Source organism: Notamacropus eugenii, chromosome 1 (assembly GCF_028372415.1).
Source record: "Notamacropus eugenii isolate mMacEug1 chromosome 1, mMacEug1.pri_v2, whole genome shotgun sequence".
Lineage (NCBI taxonomy): Eukaryota > Metazoa > Chordata > Mammalia > Diprotodontia > Macropodidae > Notamacropus > Notamacropus eugenii.
In genome coordinates this window covers 589,553,965-589,571,134 of record NC_092872.1, presented here as the reverse complement: position 1 = coordinate 589,571,134, position 17,170 = coordinate 589,553,965, and the positions used below count along the sequence as shown (strand labels likewise).

Below are 17,170 nucleotides of genomic sequence, written 5' to 3'. Positions count from 1 at the left end.
GAGAGACAGAGAGAGAGAGAGAGAGACAGAGAGAGAGAGAGAGACAGAAAAAGATCCAGGAAGATGTCAATCCATCCATTCATCATCACTTTTTAAAAGTATGGTCCTTCATCTAGTTCCAAATCCACTCAGCGGCACTAACATTCATTCCAAATCCACCTAACTGTATTATCATTCATTCCAAATCTATCCATACTTAAGAACAAGGTACAGAGAACAAACGGGGCAGCAAGGTGGCAGAGTAGATAAAGCATTGGGCATGGAGTCTCAGGAAGACTCATTTTCATGAGTTCAAAGCTGGCCTTGGACACTTACTAGCTGCTTGACCCTGGGGAAGTGGCTTACCCCTGTTTGGGTCAGTCTCTTTTCTATAAAATGAAATGGAGAAGGAAATGTTAAAACCACTCCAGTATCTGTGTCAAGAAAACCCCAAATATGGTCACAAAGAGTCACACATGAATGAAAAATAGCTGAAGAGCCACAAAGCAAAAATAGAGAACAAAGGCAGAGAATGTGAATGCTGGATAGGCAGGAGGGGAGGGGAGAGGAATCATGGCAAACATGGAGGAAAGTGGTATAAGTTATGGCAGAAAAGATAATGTTTTACTAGACTGTGGAAGGTCTTCAATTACAGGCTGAGATATAGGTAGAACAGGACCATTATATGAGGTACAGTGTAAAAGCACTGACTGAAATAAAATGTCCCAGGATCTGTGTGACCTTGAGAATGTCACTATACTCCTTTGACCTCAGTTTTCTCATCTATAAAAGGAATCGTTTGGGATAGATGCCCTCTCAGCTCCTTTCAAGCTCTAGATCCATGATCCTTTGATGGGAAGCACAACAGCAATCAGATCTATGAATCAGGAAGATTAATTTGGACATGAAAGATGCGTTAAAAAGAGGAAAAGTAGCCAGGAAAAGACTAATTAAGAGATTTCCAGTAGTACAAGGCAATGAGGGTTTGAATTATGTTGGTGGCAAGGAGAATGGAGAAAAGGAAGCAAAAGCAAGAACAATTAATTGGACTAGATGGTCTCGGAGGTCATTTCCATGATGATGCAATATATTAGGGATATAAAAATGATACAGTTTAAAGTAGAAGCGATATATTCACTGCACTTCTCTGGAATTCATCATGGCCCCAGGAACTGCACAATCCTGAGAGATCACGTCACCCTAGAACTCAGAACTCCCTGAACCTAAGGCCCTCTCTCCTTTTGAGTGGAGAGGTTAGAGAGCAGAGAGCTCCTCCCAGAGCCTTCATCTAAAGAGGGTACCCTGGCTAGTCTTCTCTTAGTTCCCCACCTACCTGCACAAGTCTGGAATTCATCATGCTCTTTAATATTTCCTCCAGCACTCCCCTGCTTTTAAGCTTTGTATTGTCTTACCCCATTAGATTGTGAGATCCTTGAGGAAAGGGGTGGTCTTTTGCCTTTTTATACCTAGTGCTTAGCACAATGACGAATACACCGTAGGAATTTAATAAATGTTTACTAACTGACTGAAAATTATAGACAGACTTTATGTGGGAGAGGGTTGAGGGAAAGGGGGAAAAATCAAATCATTCTGCCATCCATTTGTCACAACAACACTGCAGAGCAGATCAATAATACTGTCACTTTTACATTAATGACCATACAGGATCAAGCAAGGTTGAGAGGAGAGAATAGATAGCTATTAACATCATCAAGATGGCAGACTGGATAAACACCTTTCTCAGAATATCCCTCACCTCTGACTTTCCCATGTGTTGTCTCAGACCTCATGGGAGACTGCCCAAAGGATTAACTGAAACTGGGACTAAGGAGGACCACTCTCTCTGCTCTCCATCCCAAAGCCCATCCTTATCTTCATGTCAGCACCTATTCTCCATTTTCCTTCCCAAATGAGCACCCCCTCAACCTCAACCCTTCTGAAAGGAACCCAAAATTTATTTTCTACTCTGAACCTTAGATCTATTCCCTCCTTTTCAATAGTGATGGGCTATTCCCATAGAACTGACATCCCAAAGCATCTTAAGGGTTCCTGAAGCTTGCTAATAAATCCATAGCTACACCCTAAGTACCTCTTGATCTTTCTATCTGCCATGTAGTTGAACACTCTTACATGAGTTATCTTCTCATATTAAGAGAATGAGTTCTCTAAGAGTAAGGCTATTTTTTTTTTCCTTTTCTGTTTGTATCCCAGTACTTGGCACAAAGTATTTGCTTAATAAATGTTTTTTTTTTTAATTCATTCATTCAATGAATCCAGTAGGCTAGTTTATTGTAACCAAAGAGTTCCTAGGAAAGAGAGCTCTACTGTGATGGCAAGCAAAGTAGGATCTTTTTCTGTGTTTGTTTTAGTATAATCAAGTGCCTCCGATTGAATCTTGCCTTTATCAACCAAGAGTCCTTACAAGCAGTAAAGTATAGAAACAAGAGTTTCTTTAACTGGAAACAGTATATGTATTTGTATTGTTCATTAATTTAATGTGATTAAAGGAGATTTTCCCCATCCATTAATGGACCTGGGAAGATCTGTTAGGAAGACCCATACTTTTTGTTAATGAGGCACTGGTTCTCAAGAATTGTGATGCCCTTTGGCTCTAAAAAGTGTACAAAGACTCTGAGGTACGAGGGGCTTAGTTTTTGGAAGAAGATTTGTGTGCCAGATGAGACTCTCCCCCACCCCCCCCACAGCTTTGAAAACCCAGATGTTGATGCTTTCCTCTCTGGTAACTATGGTCAGACAGTTGAATCTGTCTGTTGTTCTATGATGCATGTATTGCTTATGTCAGGCATTTGGAAGCATGTCTGTTGATTTTGATTTCTCTATATTTTCTCTGAAGTTCAGGGTGCTGACTTTTTCCCCTGAACTAAATGAATGATACATGTGCTTGATTAAAGTGATTGTTGACCCCTCAAAAGTTGCTTTCCTTTTAGAAAAGCAGATCAAAGAACCAGATCAAAGATACCCACTGTGTATGACAGGTGCTTACCAATACATCTACTCTGTATACTTCCAGAATCATTAAACCCTTTATTCTGCAGAGCTCACTTTTGAGTCAATGGAATCACTCCTGGTTCTACTCTGCCTTTATCATGTTCCATTTCTCCTTTCAGTCCTTCAGACCTGTGTTTGCAGTACCAGATGCTACCACATGGCACCATTAGATGGTTCACCATTTTCTGACATGATACTTGGAGCTAGTAAATCAGTCAAAACAGCTTTACCATTCTGAGAGGAGCCTTAGACATTAAGGGGGGTACTGTGGGAGGAACTGCTTACACGCTCAAATCATTAGATTACAGAGTAGGTGGAAGAGTGTCAGATTCAAGAACTCTAGAAAGGTAAGAAGAAACAAAGTAACGAAAAGCTTTAAAAAGCCAGAGGATTTTATATCTGATCTGGGAGTAAGAGGAGCCCCTGCCATATGCTGAATAGGGGTTGGGGAAGTAATCTAGCTGAATCAGTCCAACCCCAAGCTTAATAACACTCTCCTCCTCTACAATATACTTTACAAATGGTGATCCAGTCTTTGTTCAAAGACCTCAAGTGAGGAGAATGCCACTACGTCTTGAGGGAACTCTCTCTTTTTGCACAGTTTTAATTGGTAGGAAGCTTTTGCTTTTGTCAAGCCTAAATTCTCTTCGCCACTTTCATTCACTATTCCTGGTTCTTTCATCTAGGGCCAAACTGAATAAATCTAATCCTGCTTCCACAAGGGAGCCTTTCAAATACTTGAAGACAGCTGTCATGTTGCCCCTCAGTCTTCTCTTCTGCAAGCTAAACATTCCCATTTCCCTCAACTGATCCTCATCTGGCATCCACTCGAGGCCCTTCACGATCTTGGGAGTATTCCTTTGAACTTTCTCCAAGCAAATTAATTTGTTTAAGAAAGCCCATTCTGTATTCATATAAAGAAGTGGAGGTAGTTTTTTGTGTTATTGGGGAAGGGGGGCTGGTTTGAGGAGAGGGAAGAATTGTAATCAGATTATCAATAATTGGCCAATAAAATAACATAATAAGCAAGCACCAGGGTTTCTTGAGGCATCAGGGTCCTAGAGGATTTGCTTCTCAAATGACCTGTTTCAGATAAAGACTTACATCTGTTCCAACGGAAGGGCCATATGGGTGACATTTTTTCACGAGTGTAAAGAAATATGATGGTTTGTTCTGTGACTTCATTACCATTATTAAGTTACCTTTGATGTAGGGGTATATTAACCAAATTGTATTTTCTTACATTTTCCAGGGGATGTTGAGTATTTTTCAAGGTTTCTATTATTTACTGCAATACTATCCTCAGAGGGAAATTATCCATTTCATAAAATTATAGAATTTTAGAGGTAAACTGGACCTTTGAGATCATCATGTCTAACCTACTTATTTTCCAGATGTGAGAGTTAGAGGTGGAGATGTTAAGTGAATTAGCTGAAGTTATACATCTAGTTCATAGAAGCAACGGCACTGAAAAGTCCAGGTCTCTTGATTCCGAGGCTCGCTCTTTATTTTACCATGAACTTGAAGGCTTTGATTTTTATTGAGATGGAGAATCCATACAAAATAGTCCTCTGAGATGTCTGCTTTACACTTCCCTATTGTTATCAAAGGCATTACTCTAAGTGCTTGGTTTAACAGACCTATGCATGTACACTAGGACTGTCTAAATTGAAAAAACAAAACCACAAAATAAAAAGTGGAACCCTGCTGAAGTATAGCAGGGATGTGGCCACAGTAACATCATGACCTCCTCAAAGCCATCTATTTTACTATCTCACAATCCCTGTCTGGTGTCAGTTGTATAAAACTCTTTGGGGGAAAAAAGTGGGAGGAACTTAGATCCTTTTTATTTTCCCAAGGCCAGCTCAGCACAATTATCCCCAATCTCTTCATACGCAAAAAGCTCTTGCTCAATTACAATTATTCTCAGTTTTGCATTTTTAAAAATAACATTTTCCCAGCCATTAAGACTTCTTTAGAGTCATTTAGGTCACACCTGCAGTAACACAGCTGGTGTAATCTGGGCCCTAGAGTACTATTAAATTGATACAGCTCTACCTTGGTGGGGGGAGGGGAAAGAAAGCCTGAAAATGGAATTCCAAACTGTGAAAGTTGGCTAGATCCTTTATTTTCTGCTCATACTGACTATCATTAGTTTTTTGGCAGAGGTGTGGGCTTATTTATTTTTCAAAAGTTTGTAAGGTGTCAATCCTTTCTTAGAAAAGGTCATTTTCTCAGTGTTACTAGTGAGAGAATTTAAGGAGCTCAGAGAACTCAAAGTTAAGGACTTTAATTCCTCAGGTAACTTAGTGGTATACACCAGAAATGGGAGAACTAGATACAGCATGGACAGAATTCCAGCATCATTAGTGGAGTACTTGGAAATGAACAGAATAAAAGGAGCAGGTTAAGAGTTACCAAAGGAGGCCTTCTTACAATCTGTGTTGTTTTCCAGGGTCAGGTCCATATTTCCTACACGTGATCTTATAATAAACTGGGATCCAGTGGAAAAAGAGTGTGGTAGAGTAGGAAGAACAATGGTACTGGAAGTCAGGCAAGACCAGAATTCAGCTTCTTTGGATACACTTATTGTATGTGTTCCCCACGACCACAACTACCACCACATCCACAACAACTCAGTAACATAGTGCTTTGAAGTGCTTTCTATCTATACTTTAGCTCAATTGATCCTCACATCAACCCTGAGGTGGATGCTATCATTATCCCCATGTTACAGATAAGGTTTCTGGAAGTAAAGTGAGAATGTAATAAGACCTTAGACTGAAAGGGCCAGGGTCTCACATTGCTTCCGGGGCTATCTCCAGTCATCCTGATGAATTTCAGGCCACTGGACCCAGATGGCTCAGAAGAAGAAAGTGAGGTAGGTGACCTTGAACAGTCATCTCTCACTCAAATCAAAGTCAACAGCAAGTCATGTCATCATCTTGATGTCAAGGTCCTCTTCCATTTGTTCACAGTAATATGAGATTAAAGAGTGGTGAATAGCCTTGGGTGGGGCCAGTGAAGATAATGAGGGCATAATGAAAGGGCAATTAAAAGGACTTTTGACTGGGATGGGCGATGACTCCAGGTGAAAGCCAGAGATTTGGTTTAGAGGCTTTGGGGTCCAGGTCCCAAAGACATGGTCTTTTCCTTTTAGGGGTCAAGCGTGACTCCCATTCCCATCATTCTTCCCTTAAATAAATTGGACCCCATATCTTTTGGAGTACAGGGCAAAGGTCTCAGCTTCTAAAACTGTTTCCTGCTGGCAAGGGGCATAGAGCTGTCCTCTCTCAAGTGGGTGTCAGGAAGGAGGTTGACTAGAACTGAACATTGGCTGCATCCAGGGAACAATTGCATGGTTATTGGCTGATACTCACTGTTTGCTACCAACTGTAGGTGAATGACCTGTAGTCCAGAAGACAAAAATCTTACTGTCAGTTCAGTATGTAGGGCCCAAATATAGGGAGAATTAAAAGTGATGTTAGAATGAGGGAAAACAGAAAAAGCAAGAGGCCCATTAGAATCATTTACATTTGACCTACAGGGTTATCTGATATGGTTACTGTCTCAAAAGGTTCCACTCTGATTCCAGTTTCTTTAGGAAGATCAGATGCTATTGGGCAAGTAGAAGGCAAGATAATTTAACCACACTTTTACTTTGCAGAATCACCAATAGCTATGCTTATACTCCAGTGGATTCCCATCTTTTTAGAAGATAAGGTCCTAAGGGCCTCTGAATCTAGTCCAGTCCTACCTTCTAATATCATCTCCTTTTTTCACTTCACCCTAAAACCATATATATGCTTTCTTCCCTGACTTTGATCTTTTTTCCCCCAACAAAAAAGTTCTTTATCCCCTTCTTTCTTCCTATGCAAATATATTGGGATTACATCTCCTCATCCGTTAAGAAATTTTCTCACTTCTGAACTCACGGTATTGCTTCTCTATGCTATTCAGTTGGAAATATTTTGTTTGAGACATCTCTTACACTGTTCTGAGGTATTTTTTCTCCATTTCCATGTATTTATACCCTATTTTCACAACTAGATTGTGAGCTATGTGATGACACAAATCATCCATATCTTATACTTCAGCTCAATTTAAAAAACATTAAATGATCCTTTTATGTACTTGGAATTTCATTTGGACTAGGGGATACAAAAATAAATATGTTACAGACTCTATTCTCAAGGAGGTGAAAAGTTAATAGAGCAGAAGGACATGAAAAGAGTAAAATGATTAAGAGAAATACCTAAGAAGTACTATGAGAAATCTTAGGAAAAAAGAGGACAGAACAGTTTCACAATGAGAGGGGAGGTGTGGAAGGGACAGAGAAGCTTTCATGGAGTAGATTGTAGGTTTGTCACAAATAGAAGATGGGGAAAGTGCTAGAGAGTCCATTCCAGTCATAGGGAGATGATAGTTCTGTGATATGAACAAAAGCACAGAAATAGGAAAGGATAGGACAAGAATATAAAGTAGGCTAAAAATTTTTCTCTTTCCGACATCTTGCAGCACTGCCACCATGGTGCAGATGAATGTCCTGACTGATGCTCTTAAAAGCATCAACAATGTAGAAAAATGAGGAAAATGCCAGGTGCCCATTAGGCTGTGCTCTAAAGGAATTGTCCAGTTCTTAACTGTGATGATGAAGCATGGTTACATTGGCGAATTTGAGAACACTGATGATCACAGAGCAGGAAAGATTGTTGTAAGCCTCATGGGCAGATTAAATAAGTACAGTGTAATCAGCCCCAGATTTGATGTTCAACTGAAAAATCTGGAAAAGTGGCAGAATAATCTGCTACTGTACCATCAATTTGGGCTTATTGTGCTTACAACCTCAGCTGGCATCATGGACCATGAAGAAGCAAGATGAAAATACACAGGAGCAAAAATCCTGGAATTCTTTTTCTAAGGGTGTAAAATATACATGCAAATAAAATGCTCCAATGGCCAAAAAAACAAAACAAAACAAAACAAAAAAACAAACCAAAAAAACGAAAGACTAGTCTATTTTCCCTGAAGTGGAGGGGCCTCTTCATAAGGTTGTACAGACAGGTAGATTGTGGAGAACCTGGAATATCAGAATTAGCAGTTTGTACTTTATTCAGGAGCCACTGTGATGTCAACACAGATTCTGTAACAAGAAGTGACATAGCCTGGAGGCAGGAAGACCAGCTCAGAACATACTAAAATAATCCAGAGAAGAGAAAATTATCCAAAAGGAAGGAAGGCTGAAAGATGGACAGGATGTGAAAGAGGTTATCATCATAGAAACAACAGGACATGTTAATTGATTGTATATGTGGAGTAAAAGATAGAGGAGGAGGAATGATGATTCCAAAAAGAAAAGTCTCAGTGATTAAGAGGATAGGGGTACTATTAATTCAAAATAAAAAGAAAAAAAATTAGGGAGATGGGAAAACTAGTTGGGTAGAAGAATTGAGTTCTATACATGTTAAGTTTGGGGTGACAGTCCAATATCTAGATCGCTTAAATAACTAAATCTAGCAGAGAGTGGGTAAGCTATCACTGGAGCACAGGGGAGAGGTTGGGATACAGATTTGGACATTATGAACACAGTTAACTGGATCAACCAAAGGAGAGATTGTAGAGAGAGAAAAGGCAAGTTCCTCTTGTTTCCCAATAAAATTTTGAGATACACTTTTACTTTTTTTTTTTTTATTTAAGGGGAAAGAGGAGAATGAAATTCTAACAACAAAAAATTAAAGACAGACATAAGAGGAGAACGATGAAAGGATTGTACTCCCCGAAGTCAGGAAAGGAAAAGATATCAAAAGGAGATGGAGAAGAAGGTCCTACCATGCCATCTGCTACAGAGAGGCCTACGAGGATTAAAGTAAAAATAGATAAGGGCACAATATGACCAGAATTCATCGATAACTTTGAAAATGATTGTTTTAGTGCAGTGGTTGTAGAGGAGCAACATGTAAGGTATTATAGGATGAGCAGACAGTGAGGAAGTAGAGCCCACAAGTATAAACTAATGTTTCTATAAGAGAAAGATACAGGACAAACTTGTAAGGGCAAAACGCAAGGCATTATTCGGCATATGCTAGATAGGGGAGATCTGTTAGCTAAGGGAAAAGAGCTCCAAAAGGCCTGTGAGAAAAGTCAAGAGTGACAGAATCAGATCATGAAGAAGACGGAAGCCTATAGGATTCAGGGAGTTTCAATGCTGTGTCTTTACAAACCGAAGGAAAGAGGAATTGTATGAGAATACTGAGAGATCTGGTAATTGTAAACATTTAACCTAATTCTAATAAAGTAGAAGTCAAGGTCAACTACTGAGGATAGAGGAAGAAAATGATTGTTGAAGTCTCCAAAAAACATGGTAGGGGAAGGGGTGGCCAAAAAAACCCTCCAAAAAACGTTGTGGAATAAGTTCTCACTCCAATCCTAGAATTCACGAATTGGAAGTACCCTCTGACCCTTTAGGCTTGCTCTCCGATTGGACGTTTCTTTCCAGAATCTCTATTTAAGAAGTACACTAGACCAACTATGTCTCGTTTCTTTTCCAGGAAAATATAGCAAGCCCCTGTACTAGGCCCCTTTCTTCTTCACTCCCCTTCCCCCAAACACACACACACACACACACACACACACACACACACACACACACACTCTTTTCTGCTTCCTTGCATGGGCTTTCCTCTCCATTAGAATGTAAGGTCTTTCTTTCTGCTTGTTTTTGCATTTCCAACACTAGCTCAGCGCCTGGCAAATGGTAATTGCTTAATAAATACTTGTTGACTGTTGACTGAACTGATCTAAGCGAAGATGACAGTATGGGTAGTGGGGAGCATAGGGCATGCAGACCTGCAAGACTAGATCAGTGGGAAAGAGCCAGCATTAAAGAAGGCTGCTAGGAAAATGCAGTGCCCAAGGAAATTCATTCAAAGACATGAACAAAGCACAGGAGAAAGAGACCCACGATGATGGAAAGGCTGTTATCAGTGAAAGTTTGTTTATAAAAGAAACAAGGGAAGAGACCAGTAAGGGAGGAAATAAGGCAATTCAATTAGGGATGAATCTAGGAGTGGGGCTGAATGTAGCAGCTGGATTGAGAAAAGCATGGAAGTAAATTGGAAGAGCCCACTAGACCCCACCTATCCACCTCTACCCTTTCAGTCTAATTGTACTTTAACCCCCTTTTCCACAATCCAGTACTGCCTCCTTGCCAATTTTCCCACAAGCCACTGAATTTCCAAACTCTGGGCATTTTCATTGACTGTCCCCTGATGGCTGAAATTCTCTCCCTGCTCACTTCCACCTCCTGTTTTCTCTGGCTTCCTTCAAGTCTCAGCTAAAACTTCCCTTTCTTTAAAAAGTATTCCCCATTTCCCCTTGATGCTAACACTTTCTCTTTAAGAGTATCTCCAATTTATTTTGCATATGCGTGGATTGTATATAGTAGTTTGTAAGTTGTCCCTTTCATTCACTTGTGATCTCCTTGAGAGGATGGACTGCTTCTGCCATTCTGTGTATCCACAATACTGAACATAGTGCCTGGAACATAGGAAAAACTTAATAAACACTTATTTGACTTGAGTACCAAGTCATGAAAAGTGAAAAGATGAGAGAGTGTCAAGCTGAGATGGCTCAAGGAGAAGCTTCCAAGAGTAAACTGTTTAGAGGATGAGCTTAGGAAGTACTTCTGAGTAGATTACACCACTTCTCCTCACTAGCTCACAGCGCACTTTTCTTCTCAAATAGTCTAGAGGGTGCTTGGGAAACACCTGGTTCATACAATATAAGTGACACACATCCAAATCTGACTGAGTACTTCCCCTTCTATCTCTCTCCACTGGTATTCATGCTGTTGAATTACCAGACTCCAGGTCACTACTTTAGCCTCAATGCGGTCATCTCAGTACAGGGCTCCATGAGCAACCAGGGATCCCCAGTATTCACTGTCATACTGCCTCATTCTCTCTCTCTGTACAGACTCACTGAACCCTGTCATCATTCAGTCACTCTCTGCAAGTTCCTCAAATAAATTTCTCTCTACAATGCATGAATATTCACTCCTCCCTCTACTCTTTTTCAAGAATCTCTAAGTACTCAAGACAAAAGCTGGCTTTCCTCCATCTTTCTTCCTTTACCATATCCAGACCAGTTTCCACCTTTTCAAAAGACCAACATTTGCCAAAATATTTGTCCTATAGACTTTAAAAAAGGGATAGGGATTGAATCTGTGTGAATTGACTGGTCCAGGAAACACCTGGATGGTAGGTTAGGTGATCTGCCCAGGGTTCCATAGGTAGTATATGTCAGAAATGGGGTTTTAACTTAGGTTTTCCTGGCTTCAAGGTTGTCACCACCTTACCTCCTATACTGCAATGGCTTTAAATAGGCTTGAGAAATAGTTGGTAGTGTGTGCCCCCAAATACCTGAATATACAGCCCATCCTTTCATTTTAGTCCACATTGTACCTTGAGCTAGTACAGTCTGTGCCCCACAGGTAAAGTTCACCCACTGGTCACCAGATAATTAGTCTGCAGGGACTGCAGAGGAGTCAGACATCAGCTTCCACCGTCCAGCTTCCTGAGGTGAAGTTCATCCCTTGTTCTCCAGTTTTGCTCATATCTCCCTCATAATATCATGCACATAGAACGCATACAACTAACAAATGCTGACTGCCTATCAAAGCACTAAAGAAATGAGTATAATCATCAGTGGGGGTAAGATTTTTTTAAAAAAGTTTGGTTATGTAACTTCTCTTTCATTCTAGCAAATTTCATTTTTAGTAGAATAACTGGGGCAGGTAAATCACATAAATGAAGAGCCTTCCATGTTCTGTCACCTCTGCCATACCCTTGCAAATCAAGTGTAATGCTCCAGTGGTCCCTCTTTTAGGACATGTTTAGGCAGCATTCTAGTCAAATGTATGAATTTTCTCATTCAAGGCATAGTAGGCATCTGTCATCATTCCTTCTCAGAGGAAGAAGTAATCTGACTTCTTTCTACTGGTTGTTGTATCTCATAAGTTTGTACTGTGCAAAGACTAAAATTATTTTGGTTGGCTGCTGAAAGAGAACTTTGTAGACATACTAAGAGGTATCTTGTACCTCAATTCCCTTTCGGGAGGCTTTGAAGCATAAGGGTGGGTTTTGATTATCTAAAAACCCTCACCAAGCAGAGAGCACACAGGCAGTTTGGTGCCTGGGATGGGGCTTTTCCTCTCTATTGTATCTTCTTTCCTTTGCAGAAAGTGTTGTGAAATCTCAAAAGGTAAATGGCATCTTTCTCCATTACCTAAGCAACAGAGGGGAAGAATGTATACCAAAACATAGGTAGGAGTGGTTTGGTTCCATGGTAGTGGTTACAAGAGCATATTAAAAGCAGGCATATTGCAAGGGCAAGAATCACCATCGGACGGAGACCAACAGAAGATTATGTTTGGGCATTTAACCTGATGATGCCAGTACAGAATAAAACATAATATGGCTAATTAGCAGCCTTGTATTCCAAAGAGTCTTAAGTTTTGGCATCTCAGCTGACTAGGAGGCTTATGTTAGGTTATTGAATTAGGTTCTAATCATCTCTAATGTAGGCTATGATCTCTATAGCTATTGTCTCTATGCTGGAATAAAAGGAACTTATCTTTGTCTGATTCATGTTTGTACATTGGGTGCCTTTTTAAACTTTCCCTCTTTCTTAATGGAAACCCTAGACTAGAGCCAAAAACAATGTAACTGTAATTAACTTTCCCCTGGCAGCTGTGAAGGCCCAGTAAATAGGCAAGTTAGAGAGATTACTTTCCCTTTCGAGAAGTCAGCCTGCTCCCAGAGCTGAACTTGTGACAAATCTCAAAGGAAGGTAAAGGATGAGAATGGTACAGACCCCATGGCCTCAGCTCAGTGAGTTCTAGCTAGTCACTGTACTATATAAGCACATTACCAAACCTCCACTCAAAAAAAAAAAAAAAAAAAAAAAAGCAAACCTTCAGATTTGAGATCTTATGAGATTCCACCATCCCACTACTGGAGTTACTGGATTCCCTTTCTTTTCTCAGGATACCCCTCAAAGGGACATTTACTGCAACCACTCCTCCTGCCACAGTACCCAAGCAGCCTCAAACACTTCCGTGGTGTTCTGGATGCTCTACCCTACCCTCAATTTGAACAGAAATTGTATTCAATCACCCTGCCTTGAAACTGTTTCTGCTGTGAAGAGGGACTAGGAGAAAACATTTCCTCTGCAACACCTGCCTCTGTTTTCTCAACTTGGCTCAACAATGTCCCAAATTTGTCATCTAAGGCTGATCTCAGCCACATTTTCAAGCTCTAATAACTCTAATTCTATGGAAAGCCTTATTTAGGCTAACAAATTCTGTACAGTAATTAACTTTCAAAAATAAATGTGTTGAGGTAGGAGGGGGAAAGATGAACATGAAACGGCTATCGAGAAAGTTTCTCTTTCTGTCTCTCTGTCTCTGTCTGCCTCTCTTTGTTTCACATTTCCTCCCTACTCTTATCACACTTCTTTTCCAAAGCCCTACTCCACATTCTCCCCAGTCCGGTAGACTCTTCTTCCCATTTTCTTCACTTTGCTACACCAAAACCTTTCCAAACCAATAGGAATGGTGATCTGAGCTACAAAAATTTTAAATGGAGGAGGCAGGAAAGCTTCCAAATTCAATCATCTATGAATCTTTTTTGTCTCAACAGATTTAAGATATTCTAAATCATTAGAAGTTTTTTTCATAGTTTTATGATTTAAAATATTTTTAGTTCTCAATTATCAAAGTAATATGCAATTTTATTGCATTTATTATAGATTTAATTCTTGCTTGTCAGGGTACTTACTATTTAAGCAGTTCAAAAAATGAATAGGAAAAGATATATGGCTGAGTTTGTCTCCCAGTTTCCTCCTGATTTTTGTCATCTCCTCAACACCCAGCTCCTCAGGAAAATATCTGGTCATAGAAAGTTCCTACCAAATGGAGATTAAGAGTGGAGTAATTGATCTCCATTTACCTGTAACATATATGTGGTTCTGGACCCTGTGAGTGGCTGAGATACATTTCTCTCTTTTAGCGAAGTAAGAAGGGGCTGGGATTGCCTTGAAAGACTATGAGGTGATGGAAAAAGAATCCCTAATTGGAGAATGTCACAACAGATCACACACAAATCCTCCTGTCTCAACAAAGACAAATTACAAGTGGCTTTGATTTCCACACAGAAACCCAGAAAAGCCCCTGTTTGATTTCTGAGCATAGTTATTGATTCAAATATAACAATAAGCTCTCTGATTTACTGTTGCCTCTTCTCCCTCTCCTTATCTCCACTCCTGGTCCCTGCATTGAGTTCTCAGGATTCACTTGTCCCTATCTTCTCCCTATAGCAGTGCTCTTCTATCACTACACCACTCCTTTACCTTTAGAATCACAGAATCAGTGACTCATAAGATGTTAGAATTCATATCATCATAGAACTAGTGCTGGAACAGACCTTAGATGCCATCTGAACCAACCCCCTCATTTCATAGCTTTAGAAACTGAAGCTTGAGGAGCTTGGGAATTTTGCCCAAGGTCACTCAGATAGCAAATGACAGACCAGGACTCAAATTCAGATTCTCTGACTTCAAATTAAGTGATCTTTCCATTATCCATCCTTCAGTCCAATTAAAGTATCTGTTCCCCAGCATCTCTGATTGAAAGTCAAAGCTAGGTGGCACAGTGGATAGAGCATGAGTCCCCTGGACCTGAGTTCAAATCTGGCCTCAGATACTTACAAGCTGTGTGACCCTGGGCAAGTCACTTAATGCCAAATGCTTCAAAAAAATTCATCTGGATTCATTTCACTGAACATTTCACTGTCCTGTAGGAAATTCCACTCCTATGTGACTTTAAGGCCATGGGAAAACCTTGAAATTCTTAAGTTTCATTTCATCATCTGTAAAATGAAGAAGTAGGACTAAAAAGTCTGAAAATTCCTTCTAAGTGTGAAGGGCATTGGTGGTAGATTTCCACTTATGTAAAGATCTGTATATCCAGCAAAGCAGACCTTTTTTTTTTTTTTTTGCTGCCTCTAGGATGTAACTACATCAATTGTTTTTTTTTCTTTTGTATGGAAAAAAATAAAGCACTTGGATATGGGGCATCCCAATCTTGTCAATCAATTCTTCTCGGGAAAATTTCTAAGCAACCCCGACTGGTTTGATTGCTCTTACAAATTATTTCTACATACAGAATTATTGATTTTGAATTATTGGCAATTTCTATAATATTGAACATTACAATATGAACTTTCAAGCTTAATTTAGGTAGATGCAGGATAGCATATTTACAAAGCAAACTTGACTTGGGATTGAGTGGTTAGAACTAGCTCTATGGCCCTTAGCAAGGTTTTCAGAGTCTTATTTTCATAGAGGCAGGAAGTCCAAAAAAAAAAAAAAATCAGAATATAGACTCAAGATGACAATTGGCATATTTCTTCACAGGTACAAATAACAATTGTTATAACTACTAAAAGGTGGTATAGGAACTGTTAGATTTCTCATTCTCTGCCACTTTCTTTGCAATACGAGGGAGTTTTTCTTTGATTTTTGCAACAAATGCCAATTCAGTGGTCAATCTGGGTGTTATACTTTTCATAAACAATTTTAAAATTGAAGACCAACAAGTCAGCAAGAATCAGGATAAAATGCTTTGAAAACTGCACTCGTATATGTCTTCAGTCACTCAAAGACAACTGGTTTTATGGAATCCACCAGGTCTTCTGCTAGAAAGAGATGACTAGCTTGAGAGTCTTGTTGACATGTGCTATTGCAGCATTTATATAATTATGAAATATTTCTGGGACAAAGTAATATCCAAAGTTAGGTGATCTTTGAATGGATGATCCTCTTCTGACTTCTGTACAGCTTGGATAATAGACTTATAGGTCTACTCCACCTCATACCTGAGTTATATATTGAAGTTTCGCAATGATAGGAAACCTGCTCCCTCCCAAAATAATATATATAGTCCACTCTTGGATAATCCCTAATAATAAGGTTTTCCTTATACTCAGTAGCACTATATTAGAAATCTCCCTCCAGGTTGACATCAACACATAAATCACACTCTTTGGATCTGATAGTTTATTTGATGCCAAATCTACCTAACCATCCTATTCTCTAACCCATAGCCCTCTATTTTATTTATTAAAATATTACAAGAGTCTTTGCCAAGTGCCTCATTGAATTTCTATACTATATAGGATCATAGATATTGAAGGAAAGGGGATATTAAAAGCCTTCTAATCCAACTCCCTCATTTTATAGCCAAAGAAAGGTATAGAGCTATAGAGTGGTTAAGCTTTTAGGGCAAGAACTGAACTCAGGTTTTTTGACTTCAGAATCTGTGCTCTCTCCACTGAACCATGCTGTTTCCTAATATATTATTATTAATTTATGAAAACACTGACTTCACCTTCACTTCACCTACCAGTCTAACAACTGCCAAAAAGGGAATGAAGTTAGTCTGGCATAACTGCTCTTGATGAAAATGAAGGTTTGTAATAACTAGAACTTCCCTTTCAAAGTATGCACAAATTATTCTATATTCTAAAATTTTTGCCAGGAATCAGAATAAAGCCCAAACAAATTACTATTATCTTCCTTCAAAATTATGGTATTTACTCATCTCCAATCCTAAAGCACTTCTGGTCTCCATAATTTTTTAGCAGTGACCAGCTCTCTGGAAGAGACTTCATTCACAACCAGCACCACGGATACATTGAGGATAGCTACATTCTCCCTTACTGTCCCCTTGTTTATCTTTTCTTTCAATTTAAATGTCTTTTTGGGGAAATAATACCGGTTCACCATTCTTCACAGAGTTGTTGTGAATCTCAATGGAGATCTTACAAAATAAGCTCATATTTAGATGACTCTAGTAGCTTACAAAGTGCCTATCTTTCTACATACTCTTCCCGCATTTATCCTGAGTCATTTCAGAGTTATTTGTATACATATCTCTTCCTCTGAGAGAGAATGTGATGTACTTGATAGACTACTTCCTTGCAAGTTAGAAAGATCTGGATTCAGGCCCACCTTTGCCACAGAATGACTGTGCAACCTTGGACAAGATACTAAAGCTCTCAGGATCTCTGGCAACTCTTTGAGACTACATATTACAGAGGACTTGCTGACACACATTAAGACA

The 17,170-nt window shown here is 39.5% G+C and overlaps 1 protein-coding gene and 1 pseudogene across 1 annotated transcript in view; one reads left to right on the top strand and one right to left on the bottom strand.

Annotated features, from left to right (window-relative positions):
- Window positions 1-17,170, bottom strand: part of MACROD2 (mono-ADP ribosylhydrolase 2) — a 2,147,078-nt gene that overhangs the window by 794,415 nt on the left and 1,335,493 nt on the right. The gene's annotated exons all lie outside the window — the stretch shown is intronic.
- LOC140520523 (small ribosomal subunit protein uS8-like) lies at window positions 7,517-7,909 on the top strand (annotated as a pseudogene).